Raw genomic sequence first — 14,690 nt, 5'->3', positions numbered from 1 at the left:
TGCTAACTAAGGTAAGACCTGAGTCCAGTTATTTTTTTTTAGTATGGTTCATTCTGAAAGCACATACAAGGAGATACATATAATACAAATTAGAACTCAAGACTTATCTAATCTGGAAATGTGACAAGTTACTGCAACTATTTTTCTTTAAGCAAACATAGATGGCTCATAAATTAAATGTAAATGTAGTGAAAGCCTTGGCTGTAAGTAGGTATCTGTCTCGATGATAGAACACTTGCTTAACTTGGCTGAGGCTTTGAATCCAATCCCTTCCCTGAAAAACAATAAAAACAAACCTATGGATTAAGTTTAATCTGATAGCTCTTGGTTTTGTTCTAAAATTCCCTAGGCTGAATCTAATGTCACAATGTTGGGTGTGGCCAACTGAGGCCTGTTCAACCTCCTGAAGTTAGTCAAGATGTCCTACAGTGAATCCATTTCTCTGTGCACCATTACACTAAAGCCATTGCACATCATCATACTATGGGAAAACTTTTATCATCACCATGGTTGAGGTTGCTAGTGCAACAACTCCTATCCATGTAAGCATTGAACACATGATAAAGACAGAAATCTTGTCATTGTCCTTAGGAAGACAATGACAACTTCTTTTTAAAGTGAATGTAACAATTGTGGGCTCCAAACATTTACTCAAGCTATAACTCATACCCTGCCCCATGTTGTTGATTTCAATTATCCCTTTGCCTGTGTGAGCTCACATAACTATAGTTTCACCTATTATCTTGACACCATTATTAATAGCACCCTTTCCCTTTTCAAAAAAAATGTCCTGGTGAGTAAACATCATATTTTAATCACAGTGTTTCTAAATAGATTTATTATTCATATTTGATCTGGTACGGTTCTTTATTTTGTACAACCATTCATCATTTTGTAGTTTTCTCCATCATTGTGATAACATGACAGCTTCAACACATTTCCAAATACCTCTTAGGGAAAGCAGTAGATAATTACTCATTCTCTTCACTGCTTGAACAGGCTGTATTCATTTCTGTTTCCTTACCTGGCAGGTGCCAGCCCTTCGAAGTATTTTTAGTGGCATTAGTTCTTGCATACTCTTCCTAAATTGTCCATGCTCTAGTCATTTCTCTAAAGCAATTCAATGTCTCCATCTTAGCTTGCAACTTTTAGGGCCTTCTCAGCTTGCAGATGCTTGTACTCCATACTAAAACATCCTGATCACACCCTGTGTTGGTTTCAGGCAATCCACACTCCAGCTATCAGGAATAGAGGGTACTGATGGCTCACAGCTGTGTTCACCTCAGGTACTTACTTACCTTCTACCCCAGAATTCCATGACAGAGGTAGTATATTTTAAAGAAGAACACCTGGGGGCCAATGACTGATTGACAAAGACAAGCAAGAACCTAGTTCTCTTGCCTCAAAATGGGAACAATTCTGAAAGCCAACACAGTTCAAAATCACCTGCAGGTCCCATTGGAGCCTTAGTTTTTGTTTTTTTTTTATTTTTTTAATTAACCTAGAACACAATGTTGGACAATAGTTACTCTCTCCTAAACCTCCAAGCCCTCATAGTTTCCTACCATTTAGATTTCACCCATTATACTTGCTCTTAGTGATGTATTAGGTCCAGTCCATCTCTCCACATCGTTTGAAGATCTATCCTCCAGCTCCCTCTCCTAGTTTTCTTCTCACCCTTTCTCTTTCCACTCATTTTCTGTCCTCTGGCTCCTCCCCACTTTCCTGTCCTCTGGTTCCTCCCATTGCTCAACATTGTGGTAGTTGCTTTATTTCAGACTGTTTACACACAGTTGAGACAGGATGCTTATAATAAGTATCACAATGCAATATCCGGATTGATACCAGTGAGTGGGAGGAAGGAGAAGTCAGTATTTGAATGAACAAGGGTGAGGTGTATACATTTCAAAAGAACGTTATACCAACAATCATCTTTTAAGCATATGCCCAGGAGTAGTATATCAGGGTCTTGAGTTAGAACTACTCCCAGTTTTCTGAGAAAGTGCCAGCTTGATTTCCAGAAAGGATGTACAAGCTTCCACTCTCATCAGCAATGGAGAAGTGTTCCATCTTCTCCACATCCTTAACAGTATGTGTTGTCAAGTGAGTTTATTTTTTATTTTTTATTTTTTTTGAATTTTATTTTTTTCTTATCAGTTACATTTTATTAACTCTGTATCCCAGCTATATTCTGCTCCCTCATTCCCTCCCAGTCCCTCCCTCCCTCCCTCATCTCCACAGTGCCCCTTTCAAAGTCCACTGATGGGGGGACCTCCTCCCCATTCATCTGATCCTGTTTTATCAGGTATCTTCAGGACTGGCTGCAAAGCCCTCCTCTGTGGCCTAACAGGACTGCTCCTGCGTTGTGGGGTGGGGAGGCCAAATAGCCAGTCATTGAGTTCCTCTTAGAAATAGCCCTTGTTCCTCTCACTTTGGGAAACCAAATGGTTACTGAGATACCACAGGCTACATCTGAGTGGAGGTTCTAGGTTATATCCATACATGGTCCTTGGTTGAATGTCAGTCTCAGAAAAGACCCTGTGCCCAGATATATTTGGTCCTTGTGGAGCTCCTATCCTTTCCCCATCAGACTAACTCCCCTTCTTTCTTATGATTCCCTGTACTCTGCCAAAGGTTTGGTCATGAGTCTTTGCTTTGAAAACACTACTAGAGTCTTTCAGATGAGCTCAGTAGACTCCTGTCATACATTCAATGCACATCCCATCTGTCTTTCTAAACAAGGATTGATCATCTTACCCCATGTCCGCTCTCTTGATTATCTTTTTTAGGTGTATAGATTTCATTATGTTTATCATATCTTATAGGTCTATATAAGTGAGTATATCCCATGTTTGTCTTTCTCCTTCTGGGATATTTCACTCAGAATGATCTTTTCTAGATCCCACCATTTGCCTGCAAATTTCATGATTTCCTCCTTTTTGATTGCTGAGTAGTATTCCATTGTGTAAAAATACCACCATTTCTGTACCCATTCCTCTGTTGATGGACATCTGGGTTGTTTCCAGCTTCTGGCTATTACAAATAAAGATGCTATAAACATGGTTGAGCAAGTATCCCTTTTGTGTACTTGAACGAACTTTGGGTATATACCTAGCAGTGGTATAGCTGGGTCTTGAGGAAGCACTATTCCTAATTGTCTTAGAAAGTGCCAGATAGCTTTCCAGAGTGGTTGTACCAGTTTACATTCCCACCAGCAGTGGAGGAGGGTTCCCTTTCTCCACAGCCTCTCCAGCATGTGTTATCACTTGAGTTTTTCATCTTGGCCATTCTGATGATGTGTAAGGTGATATCTCAAGGTCGTTTTGATTTGCATTTCCCTGATGGCTAATGAGGATGAGCATTTCTTTAAGTGTTTTTCTACCATTCCATATTCCTCTGTCGAGAATTCTCTGTTTAGCTTTGTTCCCCATTTTTTAATTGGATTACTTGGTTTGCTGCTTTTCAGCTTCTTTAGTTCTTTGTATATACTGGATATTAGTCCTCTGTCAGATAAAGGGTTAGTGAAGATTCTTTCCCAATCTGTAGGCAGTCGTTTTGTTTTGATGACGGTATCCTTTGCTTTACAGAAACTTTTCAGTTTCATGAGGTCCCATTTATTGATTGTTGCTCTTAGAGCCTGTGCTGTTGGTGTTCTGTTCAGGAAGTTGTCTCCTGTGCCAATGAGTTCTAGGCTGTTCCCCAATTTTTTTTCCAATTGATTTAGGGTATCTGGTTTTATGTTGAGGTCCTTGATCCACTTTGACTTTAGTTTTGTGCAGGGTGATAAATATGGATCTATTTTCATTTTTCTGCATGTAGACATCCAGTTGGTCCAGCACCATTTGTTGAAGATGCTGTCTTTTTTCCATTGAATAGATTTGGCTTCTTTGTCAAATATCGAGTATTCATAGGTGTGTGGATATATTTCTGGGTCTTCTATGCGGTTCCATTGATCCTCCTTTCTGTTTGTATGCCAATACCATGCAGTTTTTATTACTGTTGCCCTGTAGTACAGCTGGAGATCAGGGATGGAGATATCTCCAGATGATCTGTTGTTGTAAAGGATCGTTTTAGAGATTCTGGGGGTTTTGTTTCTCCATATGAAACTGAAAATCTTTTTTTCAAGGTCTGTAAAGAATTGAGTTGGTATTTTGATGGGAATTGCATTGAATCTGTAGATTGCTTTTGGCAGTATGGCCATTTTGACAATGTTAATCCTACCAATCCATGAGCACGGGAGATCTTTCCATCTGATGATATCTTCTTCGATTTCTTTCTTCAGAGACTTGAAGTTTTTCTCAAACAAGTCTTTCACTTGCTTGGTTAGAGTCACACCAAGGTACTTTATGTTATTAGTGGCTATTGTGAAGGGTGTTGTTTCCCTAATTTCTTTCTCAGCCTTTTTGTCTTTGGTATATAGGAGGGCTTCTGATTTTTTTGAGTTGATTTTGTATCCTGCCACTTTGCTGAAGGTGTTTATCAGCTGAAGGAGTTCTCTGGTTGAATTTTTGGGGTCGCTCATGTATACTATCATATCATCTGCAAATAGTGACACATTGACCTCTTCCTTTCCTATTTGTATCCCCTTGATCTCCTTTAGTTGTCTTATTGCTCTGGCTAGGACTTCAAGTACTATTTTGAAGAGATATGGGGACAATGGACAGCCTTGTCTTGCCCCTGATTTCAGTGGGATTGATTTAAGTTTCTCTCCATTGAGTTTTATGTTGGCTATAGGCTTGCTGTATATTGCCTTTACTATGTTTAGATATGTGCCTTGTATCCCTGATCTCTCCAAGACTTTAAACATGAATGGGTGTTGGACTTTGTCAAATGCTTTTTCGGCATCTAAGGAGATGATCATGTGGTTTTTCTCCTTCAGTTTGTTTATGTAGTGGATTACATTGATGGATTTCCATATGTTGAACCACCCTTGCATGCCTGGGATTAAGCCTACTTGGTCATGGTGGATAATATCTTTGATATGTTCTTGGATTCGGTTTGCAAGTATTTTATTGAGTATTTTTGCATCAATGTTCATTGAAGTTCTCTTTTTTGTTGGATCTTTGTGTGGTTTAGGTATCAAGGTGACTGTGGCTTCATAGAATGAGTTTGGTAGTGTTCCTTCTGTTTCTATTTTGTGGAATAGCTTGAGGAGAATTGGAGTTAGCACTTCTTTGAAGGTCTTGTAGAATTCTGCGCTGAAGCCATCTGATCCAGGGCTTTTTTTGGAGGGGAGACTGTTAATGACTGCTTCAATTTCCTTGGGAGATATAGGGCTATTCAGTCTTTCTACCTGATCTTGACTTAGTTTTGGTAGATGGAATCTTTCAAGAAAATTATCCATTTCATTTAGATTCTCAAATTTTGTGGCATATAGGCTTTTGTAGTATGACCTAATAATTGTTTGGATTTCCTCAGTGTCTGTGGTTATGTCCCCATTTTCATTTCTGATTTTGCTGATCGGGATAGTTTCTCTCTGCTTTTAAGTTAGTTTGGCTAAGGGTTTGTCTATCTTGTTGATTTTCTCAAAGAACCAGCTTTTAGTTTCATTGATTCTTTGGATAGTTTTATTTGTTTCTAGTTGATTGATTTCAGCGCTTAGTTTGATTATTTCCAGCTGTCTGCTCCTCTTGGGTGTATCTGCTTCTTTTTTTTCTAGGGTTTTCTGCTGGGCCATTAAGTTGTTTGTATGTGATGTTACGAATTTCTTCTTGCAGGTACTTTGTGCTATAAATTTTCCTCTGAGCACTGCTTTCAATGTGTCCCATAAATTTGGGTATGTTGTGCCTTCATTTTCATTGAATTCTAGGAAGTCTTTAATTTCTTTTTTTATTTCGTCCTTAACCCATCTGTCATTGAGCATTAAGTTGTTCGGTTTCCATGTGTGTGTCGGCTTTTTGTTGTTTCTGTTGTTGTTGATGTCTAGCTTTAGTCCATGGTGGTCAGATAGTATACAAGGGATTATTTCAATCCTTTTGTATCTGTTGAGGCTTGCTTTGTGACCAACTATATGGTCTATTTTGGAGAAGGTTCCATGCAGTGCTGAAAAGAAGGTGTACTCTTTTGAGTTTGGGTGAAACGATCTGTAGACGTCTATTAGGTCCATTTGATTTAGGGATTCTGTGAGTGCTTTCATTTCCCTATTTGGTGTCTGTCTAGTTGATCTGTCCCTTGGTGAGAGTGGGGTTTTGAAGTCTCCCACTATTAAGGTATTAGGATCAATGTGTGATTTAAGCTTTAGTAATGTTTCATTTATGAATGTAGGTGCTCTTGTATTTGGGGCATAAATATTCAAAATTGTGATGTCCTCTTGGTGGATTTTTCCTTTGAAGAGAATATAGTGGCCCTCCTTATCTTTTTTGATTAACTTGGGTTGAAAGACTATTTTATTAGATATTAGGATGGCTACTCCAGCTTGTTTTCTGGAACCATTTGCTTGAAAAGCAATTTTCCAGCCCTTTACACTGAGGTAGTGTTTATCTTTGTTGCATAGGTGTGTTTCTTGGATGCAACAGAATGTTGGATCCTGTTTCCGTAACCATTCTGTTAGCCTGTGTCTTTTTATTGTTCAGTTGAGTCCATTGATATTGATAGATAATAGTGACCAATGCATGTTAGTTCCTTTTGTAATGGAGTCGGTGATCTAACCCTGTTTCATTGCTTGTTTTCTTTTCATTTTTGTTGGGATATTATATGTATGCCCTGTTTTCTTGGGTGAATTTGTTTTTGTAGGATTGGAGTTTTCCTTCTAGTATCTTCTGTAGGGTTGGTTTGCTGTGTAGATATTGCATAAATTTAGTTTTGTCATGGAATATTTTGTTTTCTCCATCTATGTTGATTGAAAACTTTTCAGGGTACAGTAGTCTGGGTTGACATTGCCCAGGCTCTTCTGGCTTTCATAGTTTCTGATGAGAAATCCGGTGTGATTCTGATAGGTCTACCTTCATATGTTACTTGGCCTTTTTCCCTTGCTGCTTTTAATATCTTTTCTTTGTTCTGTAGATTTATTGTTTTGACTATGATGTGACGTGATGTGTTTCTTTTCTGGTCTAGTCTATTTGGAGTTCTGTAGGCCTCTTGTATATTTATGGACATCTCTTTCTTTAAGTTGGGAAATTTTCTTCTATGATTTTCTTGAAAATATTTTCTGGACCTTGGAGTTTGGAGTCTTCTTTTTCATGAATTCCTATTATTCTTAGATTTTGTCTTTTCATAGCATCCTTGATTTCTTGGATATTTTGTGATTGGAACTTTTCTGATTTTACTTTTTCTTTGAGAGAAGTATCCATTTCTGCAAGTGTGTCTTCAGCTCCAGAGATTCTCTCTTCCATCTCTTGTATTCTGTTGGTGATGCTTACTTTTGTGGTTCCTGATCATTTCTCCAAGTTCTCCAGCTCAAGGGTTTTCTCATTTTGTGTTTTCTTTATTGATTCTAATTCTGTTTTCATGCCTTGCACCATTTCTTTCATGTGTTTGAATTTGGATTCCTGTTTTTCTACGATGGCCTTTATTTCTTTTTTCATTTCCTTTTTATATGCCACTAATTTTTCCTCTACTTGTGTATCTATTTGTTTGGCTATGTTTGCCTGTGTTTCTTTAAGGATATTGTCTATTTCTTCTTTCTTTGCCTCCAATTGACTGGCCAACTCTTTGAAAGACTTGTTCATTTCCTCCTTATGAGCCTCAAATAATTGGGCAAGCATGGCTTTAAAATCATTTTCCTGTGCTTCTGCTGAATTGGAGTATCCATCGATTTTGGGGTTTGCTGGTGAAGTCATGATGTCCTGATTTATGTTGGAAGTGTTCTTTTGCCTACCCCTGGACATTGGCTTATCTGAAACCTTCCCTGTTTGTTTTTGGATTATGCAGATCAGACTGGTGCTGTCTCTCTCTGGTGTCTGGAGAGTTCTTCAAGAAGCTGAGCACTCTCAGCGTGTGCTGAGGACTAGATATACCTGTGGGAGGAAAGTACGCAGGCGCAAACGTGCAAACGGGGCAAATGCAAGTGTGTGTGTGTGTGTGTGTGTGTGTGTGTGTGGACGTGTGTGGACGTGTGCTTGGACGTGTGTCTCGAGGGACAGAGTGATGGCTAATGTTGAATCCTTGAGTGTGTGGGAGGGGCTCTGCACTGTATATGTTGCAGGCACTAGTGATGATCGCAGCACAATTTCTGGCATTAACTGCCTTAACTCCTCAATTAGACCCACAGAGCAGGAACTTCAATTTCCCTAGTGCCCCTCTGTTTCCCAAGTGGGTATGTGGGTGGGAGAGGGTTCAATGCCTGGCTTCTGTTTTAGAAGGACCCAGGATCTGGGGATCTGCAGATTCTCAAGGGTGCACTCACTTACAGGCAGGTCACTTGGCAGAGATCGTTGTATCCGGGGCTCTCTGCTCTCTGGTTTGGCCCTGCTTCTTTGATGTGTTCCGCCAGTTCTGTGCTGCTGTCACTGCCAGGTTCTGAGGTCTTGCTGCAGCTGGAGATTTCAGGGTGGTCACATCAGCAGGGATGGGGCAATCAGGCTCTCTGTTCTCTGGTTTGGCCCTGGTTAGTCTTAAACTGGAGGGTTGTTGTGCCCCGCCAGCTCAGTGCTGCTCCGCCTCCAAGTCCTGCTGTAACTGGAGACTGGGTCGCTAGTCCCGATGCTTTCTGGGAAGTCCTGAGGTCTCTTCACTGTGCTCTCCAAGCTTGGGAGGCCCAGCGTCTGGTGTGACTAGGTTGTATGACATTTCTGCCTGGTTTTAGTGAGTATATAGCGTATTCTCTGTCACTGTGGGATTGGGCGGGCTGTATCTTCAGTGATGGCGATCCTGTAGAGCTAGTATGGAGTCTAGCAGCCTCGGGCCCTGGGAGGATGGTGCAGCCGCCGCACAACATGTACTGCTGGCCTTTGCCTGCCACTAAAGGGCTTGGAGCTCTGCCTCAGTGGCTGTATACCCCAGGCAGTTAGGTCTGTGTTGAGAAAGACGAGTCTGCTGTGCTGCTGTGCCAAGGAGGAAGGAGGTCTGGGGGAGGGGAGTGCCGCGAGATCAAAGGATCATTTCTCTCCTTCCCCAAACAAGTCCCCGGGTGACCCAAGACCAAAGTTTTCACCTCCTGTGATGTTCCCTGTTGTTTAGAAAGCCTCACCGTTGATTTCCTGGGTTAGAGGTCCTTCCATTCACCAACTCAGAAGTTCAGGTATTCCAACACTCAGAAACTGTGTGTGCTAGTCGCCATCTTGGCTCTGCCCCCCTCTCAAGTGAGTTTTTCATCTGACTGTAGGAAAATGGAATCTTAAAGTCGTTTTGATTTGCAGCTCTCTGATGGCTAAGGACATTGAGCATTTTTAGCTGTGGAGCCTAAGTTTTAATCAAAATACAGTTCAGCTGCTTGAGCACTCTGCATGCTATCCCTAGTCCCTTGGGTTATACCTGTCATGAGAAGTTTGAAAGGAGTGGGCTGCTGCTGAGCATTACCTCTGTACAACATTCTCCCCCTTAGAGACCACTGCCAAAAAAAAAAACCCAGTCTAAATATTTTTATTGCACTAATAGAAATTGAAATAAGAAAACTTGCCCTTTTGAAAAATGTTATTTATATATTTCTTGATTCAATTTATTCATTTTGTATCCCTGCTGCAGGCCCCTCTCTCATCACCTCACAATACCACTCACCCTCCCACTTCTCCCCCTATGCCCTTTCCATATTCTCATGATAGGGCAGGGCCTCCTCCCCTTCTATCTGACCCTAGTTTATCAGATCTCAACAAGGATGGCTGCATTATTTTCCTTCGTGGCTTGGCAAGGATACACCCCCTAGGGGAGGTGATCAAAGAACTGCTCACTGAGTTCATGTCAGATACAGATCCAGCTCCCCTTACTTGGGAATCCATTTGGAAACTGAGCAGGCAATGGGCTTCCTTTGAACAGGGCGTCTAAGTCCTCTCCATGCATGTCCCTAATTGGAGTATCATTCTCTGCAGGCCCCTGGGCCTAGGTATTTTGGCCCCGTTGTTCTCCTTGTGGAGTTTCTGTAACCACCAGGTCTTTCTATCTCCCTCTTCTTCCATAAGGATTCTGGCACTTTGCTCAAAGTTTGATCATGAGTACCAGTGTTTCCTTTGATACCCTGGTATGTAGAGTCCTTCAGAGGTCTTCTGTGGAAGGCTCCTGCCCTGTTCCTTGTGTTCTCCTACTTCCAATGTCTATCCTGTTTGCCCTTCTGAATGAGGATTAAGCATCTCACTCAGGTCCTCCTTGTTGTTTAGCTTCTTTAGGACTAGATATTTTACTATGGTTATCCTATATTATATAACTAAGATCCACTTATTTTTTTTTTTTTACTTTTAAGCCTTTGTTGCCAGAGAGAATACTGTGTGATTTTTTTAAATTTTTATTATTAGTTACATTTTATTAACTCTGTATCCCAGCTATATTCCGCTCCCTCATTCCCTCCCAATCCCACCCTCCCTCCCTCATCTCCTCCCTGTCCCTTTCCAAGTCCACTGATTGGGAAGGACCTCTTCCCCTTTCATCTGACCCTGTTTTATCAGGTATCTTCAGAACTGGCTGCAAAGTCCTCCTCTGTGGCCTAGCAAGGGTTCTCCTCCCTTGAGAGAGGGGATATCAAAGAGCCTGTCATTGAGTTCATGACAGAAATAGTCCCTGTTATTACTATGGGAAACCAATTGGTTACTGAGCTACCACGGGCTATGTCTGAGCAGAGGTTCTAGGTTATATCCATACATGGTCCTTGGTGGAGTATCAGTCCCAGAAATGACCATTGTGCCCAGATATATTTAGTCCTTGTGGAGCTCCTATCCTTTCCATGTCATACTAACTCCCCCTTCTTTCATATGATTCCCTGCACTCTGCTGAAAGTTTGGTAATGAGTCTTAGTATCTGCTTTGATACACTGCTAGGTAGAGTCTTTCAGAGGCCCTCTGTGGTAGGCTCCTATCCTGTTACTTGTTTTCTCCTATGTCCAATGCACATCCCATTTGTCATTCTAAGTGAGGGTTGATCATCTTACCCCATGTCCTCTTTCTTCTTTATCTTCTTTAGGTGTATAGATTTCATTATGTTTATCATATTTTATAGGTCTATATAAGTGAGTAAATACCGTGTGTGTCAGTCTCAGAAAAGACCCTGTGCCCAGATATATTTGGTCCTTGAATGATTTTGGTTTCTTTGTCAAAAATCAAGTATTCATAAGTGTGTGGGTTTATTTCTGGGTCTTTTATTCAGTTCCATTCATCCTCCTTTCTGTTTCTATGCCAATACCATGCAGTTTTTATTACTATTGCTATCTAGTACAGCTTGAGATGGGGGATGGAGATACCACCAGATGATCTGTTGTTGTACAGGATCGTTTTGGAGATTCTGGGTTTTTTGTTTCTCCATATGAAGCTGAGAATCTTTCTTTCAAGATCTGCAAAGAATTGAGTTCATATTTTGATGTGAATTGTGTTGAATCTGTAGATTGCTTTTGGCAGTATGGCCATTTTCACAATGTTAATCCTACCAATCCATGAGCACGGGAGATCTTTTCATCTTCTGATGTAAGATCCACTCATAAGTGAGTATATCATATGTGTATTTCTGCTTCTAGGTTACCTCAGTCAGGATGATCTCTCCTAATTTGTACCATTTGCTAGCCTATTTCATGATTTCCTTGTTGTTAATTGCTGAGTAGTATTCCACTGTGTTATTTTCTGTATCCATGCCTTTGTTGAGGGGCATCTAGGTTGTTTTTCCAGATGTTGGCTATTACAAATAAAGCTGCTATGAACATAGTTAAGCAAATGTCCTTATTGAATGATGTGGCATCTATTGGTTATATGTCTAGGAGTGGTAAAGCTGGATCTTGTGGCACTATTCCTATATTTCTGAGAAAAGGCCAGATTGATTTCCAAAGTGGTTATACAAAATTATTTTCCCACCAGCAATGACGGCTCCCCTTTCTCCAATCCTCTTCAGCATGCATAATCCCTTGAGTTTTTGATCTTAGCCATTCTGATGATTGTGAGGTAAAATCTCAGGGTTGTTTTGATTTGCATTTCCTGACTGAATAAAGAGGTTGAGCATTCCTTTAAGTGTTTCTCTGCCATTAGATATTCCTCTGTTGAGAATTCTGTTTACCTGTGTACCCCATTTTTTGTGTGTTTTGATTATAAAAATGACCATATGTACCTTTTTTTGATGAATTTCTTAAAGGCTTGCTATATGCTTAGCAGTGTACTTGCTATATACCAAGGATCCAGAACTTCCATCTCAGGAAATCTGAAACAGTGTAAAATATCTCAGCATGTCTCCAAATATGGCAGAAAAATTTTCTCTTCTCAATATATGAATCAATAATCTGGAAAGCAGTTTAAAGTAATATTTATAATATGAACCATATATTATGTGGTATTTACACACATATATACATGCAGTGGTTGATAGACTGCATTAAAAATAAACGTTCTGCTGTATCCCATTTTTACTTGGATTACATGGTTAGTTTGTATTTAACTTCTTCAGTTCTTCATATATTCTGGATATTAACCCTCTGTCAGAAAGAAGTAAGGTTGGTGAAAATCTTTTCCTAACTTGTCGTTTTGTTCTGATGACAGTATCCTTTGTTTTACAGAAGCTTTTCTGTTTTATGAGGTCCCATTTATTAATTATTGATTTTTAAAGCCTGTGGTTTTGATGCTCTGTTCAGGAAGTTGTCTCCTGTGCAAATGAGTTCAAGGTTTTACCCCACTTTTTCTTCTTACAATTTTAATTTGTCTGGTTTTATGTTGAGGTCATTGATCCACTTGGACTTTAATTTTGTTCAGGGTGATAAATATGGGTATATTTGCATTTTTCTACATGTAGACATTCAGTTAGACCAGCACCATTTGTTGAAGATGCTGTCTTTTTTCCATTGTATGATTTTGGGTTCTTTGTCAATAATTAAGTCTCCATAGGCGACTGTGTTTATTTCTGGGTCTTCTATTAGATTCCATTGATCCAGTGGTCTGTTTCTATGCCAGCACTATGCCGTTTTTATTGCGAATGCTGTATAGTATAGCTTGAGGTCTGAGATGGATATTTCTCCAGATCTTTTATTACAGGATTATTTTAGCTATTTTGGGTTTTGTTTTCCATATGAAATAGAGAATTGTTCCTTCAATGTCTGTAAAAAATTGTGTTGGTATTTTGATGGGAATTGCAATGAATCTGTAGATTTATGAGCATCGGATATCTTTCCACCTTCTGATATCTTCTTCAATTTCTTTCTTCATAGAGTTGAAGATACTTTTTTTTTCATTCAGGACTTTGACTTGCTTGGTTAGACTTACACCAAGGCACTTTATGTTATTTGTCATTATTGTGAAGGGTGATGTTTCCCTAATTTCTTTATCAGCACGTTTGTCTTTTGTATACAAGAAGGCTTCAGATTTTTTTTAATTAAATTTTGTATCTAGGCACTTTGCTGAAGATGTCTATCACCTAAAAGAGTTCTTTGGTAGAATTTTTTGGGGTTACTCACATACATTACCATATCATCTGCAAATACTGATACTTTGAATTCTTCCTTTTCAATTTGTATTGATTTGATCTTCTTTAGTTGTATTACTACTGTAGTTAAGACTTAAAGAACTATGGTGAAGAGATAAGGAGAGAGTAGGCAGCCTTGCCTTGTCCCTGATTTCAATGGGATTGATTTAAATTTCTCTCCATTTAGTTTGATGTCTATAGGTTTGGTGAATATCGCTTTTACTATGTTTAGGTATGTGCCTTGTATCACTGATCTCTCCAAACTTTAAACATGAATGGGTGTTGAGTTTTGTCAGATGCTTTTTTGGCATCTAAAGAGATCAGCATGTGTGTGTGTGTGTGTGTGTGTGTGTGTGTGTGTGTGTGTGTGGTTTTTTTCCATTTTGTTTATATGGTGGATTACATTGATGAATTTCCATGTATTGAACCACCCCTGCATGCCAGAGATGAAGCCTACTTGGTTGTGGTGGATGATATTTTGAATATGTTCTTGGATTCGGTTTGCAAGTGTTTTTTTTTTTTTTTTTTTTTTTTTGAGTATTTTTGTATCGATGTTCATATGCGAGATTGGAGTGAAGTTCTCTTTCTTTATAGGATCTCTGTGCAGTTTAGTTTAGGTATCAAAGTGACTGTGGCCACATAGAATGAGGTTAGTATTGTTCCTTCTGTTTATATTTTGTGGAATAATTTGATGAGTATTGGTGTTAGCTCTTCTTTGAAAGTCTGGTAGAATCCTGCTCTGAAACCATCTGGCCCTGGGCATTTGTTTGGATGAGCGACTTTTGATGACAGCCTCTATTTCCTTAAGGAATATAGGACTATTTAGTTTATTTACCTGATTTGGATTCAGCTTTGGTAAATGGAATCTATCAAGAAAATTTTCCATTTCCTTTATATTTTCAAATTTGGTTGCATATAGGCTTTTGAAACAGGACCTAATGATTCCTTGGATTTCCTCAGTGTCTGTTGTTATGTCCTCCTTTTCATTTCTGATTTTGTTGATTTAGAGAGTATCCTTCTGCCTTTTAGTTAATTTGGCTAAGGGTTTGTCTATCTTGTTGATTTTTACAAAGAACCAACTCTTTTTTTGTTGATTCTTTGAATTGTTCTTTTTGTTTCTAGTGTATTGATTTCAGCTCTGAGTTTGATTATTTCCAGCTGTCTACTCCTCTTGGGTG

The sequence above is a fragment of the Meriones unguiculatus genome, assembly GCF_030254825.1.
Source record: "Meriones unguiculatus strain TT.TT164.6M chromosome X unlocalized genomic scaffold, Bangor_MerUng_6.1 ChrX_unordered_Scaffold_31, whole genome shotgun sequence".
NCBI classification, from domain to species: Eukaryota; Metazoa; Chordata; class Mammalia; order Rodentia; family Muridae; genus Meriones; species Meriones unguiculatus.
This window is presented reverse-complemented; position numbering follows the sequence as displayed.